This window comes from Humulus lupulus, chromosome 1 (assembly GCF_963169125.1).
Source record: "Humulus lupulus chromosome 1, drHumLupu1.1, whole genome shotgun sequence".
Taxonomy (NCBI): Eukaryota; Viridiplantae; Streptophyta; class Magnoliopsida; order Rosales; family Cannabaceae; genus Humulus; species Humulus lupulus.
In genome coordinates this window covers 46,481,047-46,485,755 of record NC_084793.1, presented here as the reverse complement: position 1 = coordinate 46,485,755, position 4,709 = coordinate 46,481,047, and the positions used below count along the sequence as shown (strand labels likewise).

Genomic DNA, 4,709 nt, shown 5'->3' with positions numbered 1-4,709 from the left:
TATTGTTCCCGTTTTTTGTCGTTTGACCAACGAATCCAAAGATAAGGGTTGTGCATAAGATAAAGTCGCCTGTTTAGCACGCTGTGCCATAGATTTTTTCTTTGATCCATAGGCCAAGTGAGAGATTGAGGAAGCAGTTGGAATCATGTTCGTCAAACCAGATGTTTTTAGTGTTTCATCGTACTGTAAGGTTGGATTAAAACCCATATCGATTGCATCTCTAAGAGCACCACAATCAAGAAAATACCCACAGTTGTAATAGAATGTAGAGAGACGTTTGAATCGGAAGGAGACCCATATGTTGTCCTATTCTTTGTCTAGATTCAAGAAAATTCCTCTGGACAGTGGTTGGGAGGAATTTAAAAGAACCCTTAGTCGCAGAAAGGTATGCCGCCTACTTGGATCAAACTCAAGGAATTTTCCAATAGAGTTGGCTATCTTCTCCCCTAGTGGTAGCGCTAATGGTGAGGATATGTTTCGCAATAGGATTCCGTGAATCTGAATCCAAAAAGGAATGTATTGAAAATCCTCCACAGAGATCTGATCTGTCCCAGTCGATTCGATCAAGACGAAGATATGACCAGAAAAATGCCACAGTTGACCCTTTAGGATTCTATTCATCAATATCTTTGACTTAAACGTGATTATGAAAATATCATCAGTGTCATCCTCAATTATCACCCCTGACCTGTCCTGCCATAATGCCTGGAAGAAGCTCTTCAGATTTTTCCTCTGGAAAGGTTTGTTCATTAACATTCTACCAAAGATAATGTTTGGAGGGTCAATTTTTTCAGATTCTGTAGTAAGGGAGGGGGTGGAAATGTAAAACGCCCTAGACTAGTACTTAATAAAACATTCACATTTTCATTGGTCTATAAAAGAAAAGCCGCTTATTATAAAGGTTTCAGTGGGGTCTTGCTTAAAAACATACAAGTTGGGCCCAATAGTTTTTAAAGAAAATATCAGTTTTTATGCAAAGTTCTAAAACAACCAATAATTCAAGTCCCACTGATAAGTTTAAAAAAAAAAGTCTCATAAAACATAACATTATTAAAAATGGCGTTTGTAATTGATCATTTTTCGTCCATAGGATGCCCCAACGCCATACACACCAGGACGACATAACTCTCCACATCACCACGCGTGCCACAGAGAAAACCTATTTGCTACCTAGAAGGGAAAGTAAGGGGGTGAGCTAAAAGCCCAGTAAGGAAGTGCAAACAACAAACAAATAAGATACAACAATTTACAAACACTATCATTCATCTTTATACATCATAGCATCACCATATAATTGACATCAATATCATAAACATAAACATATTGCCACCGTCATATCATAAACATCATAACATCATAACAAAATCATTAAATCATAAACAAACATCTTAACATCATAACACATTCATAAACAATTCCTTGTGAACATGGCCCGCTAATTGTCCATGCCACCCTTTGAGGTAAATAAGAGTCTCTGGTCCTTGAATAACCTCGGTGTGTCCGCCCATGGAGTTACGTCTTCATATCCTTAGTAACTCGGGTTACGTCTTCTTATCCTTAGCAACCCATTTTGATGTGTCTCGTTCATCACGCTAACATCCATTCATATCATACAACATGCATACAAGCCATCATATCATCACATTATGGCATTCATAATTCATAACATTTCATTCACACAATAGTCTTACCATTCATAATATAACAATCATAAATTCTATCTAACTTCCTTACCTCGGGTCCAAGCTAAGTAAAACCACAACTTCTCAACGAGCCTATACCATAATCAAAATGACATTTCTTAGCTTCATATAATTACTTTTTGCCCTCTCATATAACTCTTGTGTGCATGGGCCATGCACACATGGTAGGAGTTACACACAACATACACATATGCTTAATTACACATAATCTCATAAAAAAAAAAAGAATAATGCCAATTCTACCTATATTGCATGCGTGCTCTTTCTATAAAAACTACATGGTTGCATAATAGACTTTATATTGGACGTAAAAGTGAATTTGCATGTAACATGCATACGTGGGAATGTTGCGTAAATGTGGCGTTAAAACGATAATTTCATGCGTCTACTTCTATCGTTTTAAAAATAATAAACTTGTAGCATGTGTTGTTTACCATTGTTTATCTTCTTAAAATTACTAGGTTGATTAAATCTCCCAAGACATTCTTTTTATTTCATAAAAACAATTTTATTTAGCCATTAAGAAAATATAAAAGACCCATTTATTATTTTCAAATTACAAAGAAAGCAAAGGCATTGGAAATTATTTTAAAAAGAAAAATACCTATGATTATCATGTTTCCTTAGAAAAATAACAATTTAATTTAAGTTAATAGAATTTCATAATTTGATGTGAGAAAAATTATAATATTAAGTTTGGGAAAAATATATTTTATTTGAGTTATTTTTAATACTTAATTTTATGTAACACAAATTCATATGTAAAAATTAAATAACTATTTAAAACTTTTTAAACTAAACTTTCAGCCATTATTTAAAAAAAATCACAAGTGAATTAAATCCAATATTTTCTTAATCCCTATAAAGAAAACTCATAACTTGTAAAATAACCACTCATATTATATTAAAAACATCACTTTTAAATTTTACCATTGTTTAGGTTATTTATTTATTTCAAAATACCAATCGAATTCATTTTATTGAAACACACTTTACATTTTTAAACAAAAATTCTAGCAATCAAATTTATCATTAAAATCACCATCCTTATTTTTAAAACTCATATTTTCTAAAAAATATAACAATAAAATCTGTAGGTAATTATTTGTGCAAAAACATCATTTTAATTGTGAATTAATATACTATTTTATTTTCACAAACACCACTTATCATTAGAGTCATTCTTATGCGTACATATCCTTATTTCATCAATTTTTTTACCATTTATTCACAAAATCAGCAAGCATAAATTACCATTAATTTTATTTATTACCTCATACCTCATAAAATTCATACAAGATCATTCAAGTTTCATTAACACAATAATTCACAAATCCTAACATGCTCTTATTATACAAATAATTCAAAGAACATATCTAACACATATTAATATTCAACCTTATAAAACCTTATTCTTTTCTAATGAGTTCATGCATGTAACCCAACAAAATAATAATACAACATGCATGAATATCATAACACAAATCCTCATATATGATTTTATATTAAACCTAACATGTTCCTATTATTTTTCATGCATACCATAATATATTGATACATAATCTCATATACACCCTATCATGTTTCTAGATTCACAATTGATCTAAAACATATAAGAAAAATAATCATGCTTGAACATCACCCCTAGGCCGAAACACCTAGGATACCCAACAATAAGTTACACAAAATCTTCATCTATATACACATGAAACCTAGCATGTTTCTAACATGTAAATGTGACACAAAATAAAACAACCCAATATGCCCAAACCACATAGGCCAAAATATACATACATAAAATCATAGAATATCATCAACATCATAAACCCCTACCCACGCCTAGATCAACCTCCCATGCATCAACATATTGAAAAATATCCACAAATCTAATAACTCAAGAGAACACCATAGCATTAGGGGTAGAGATTCAATACCTCTCTTGATTGTAAAATCAAGAACACAACTTGATCAACACCCAAGTGATAATCACCTTTGAATACCCTAGGGTTTTTGAAACCCATAAAGAAGAAGAACATAAAAAAAAGGACTTAAGATGATTGGGAAGATAAATCTTAATCTAAAGAAAAATAACAAGGAACCATAAGAAAACCATACCTAGGACCTCCTCCTTCTTCTTCTTCTTCCTTTCTCCTCCACTTTCTCTCTCTTTCACGCCTCTCTCTCTCTCTCCTCCTCTTCTAATTTCGGCAGCCACAAGGAAAAGAATGCCAAGGCTTCCTCTCCTTAGACTTCACCTAAACCCTTATCCTAATGTGAACCAAATAAAAAATCAACATTGTCATCTTTTCCTACAAGATGACAACTTATATTTCTTTTCTTTTCTATTTTCTTTTCTTTTCATAATTAAAAGGAAAATGCTCAAGACTCACATAAGGTCTAGATTCATACTACCATTCCTTTTCTATAATGGGAACAATAACTAAATAAATTAATAAAAGAAAAAATAAAACACATTCACACACACACATTTCGGCACACACTGACACTAAAAGAAAATAACCTATTTTAATCACATCAATTGTCACACTTATTTAAAAATGTAACACTAATAGTAAAATAAATAAGTTACACAATTATTCACATATTAAAAATAAATAATCAAACAAACAATTAACAAATTTAAATTAAAAAGGTTATACCAAACAATTCTAACAATTAAATAAAATAACAAACAATTAAATAAAACAAACAACAACTAAATAAAATAAACAACATTTAAATAAAATAATTCACCACACTTAACACTTAAATAAAATAAAACACCAAAAAATTTAATAAACTAAAAAAAAAAAATTGGTGCACTACAGGAAATTACTTCGAGTTCTTGGGGATGAAGCTGCAGAACATCTGTAGGATTGTGTTTTGGAGAATTCATCTTTTAGATGGTAAGGTTTGAAGTTGAGATATTTGTTTATGGCTGTAATATTTGTAAATGGTGATTTATATAATTGGCTCCTTCATATGTAAAGGCAATGAGAATTGAAA

General features: G+C 31.1%; 1 long non-coding RNA gene across 1 annotated transcript; it reads right to left on the bottom strand.

The window, feature by feature from the left end:
* Positions 1-830: 830 nt before the first annotated feature.
* LOC133825249 (uncharacterized) lies at positions 831-4,404 on the bottom strand. Its single transcript, XR_009888609.1, has 4 exons — positions 3,819-4,404; positions 3,638-3,704; positions 1,735-1,775; positions 831-1,592 (listed from the first exon to the last, which is right to left on the bottom strand). It is a non-coding gene; the product is annotated as an uncharacterized LOC133825249 (long non-coding RNA).
* Between the last annotated feature and the right edge of the window lie 305 nt (positions 4,405-4,709).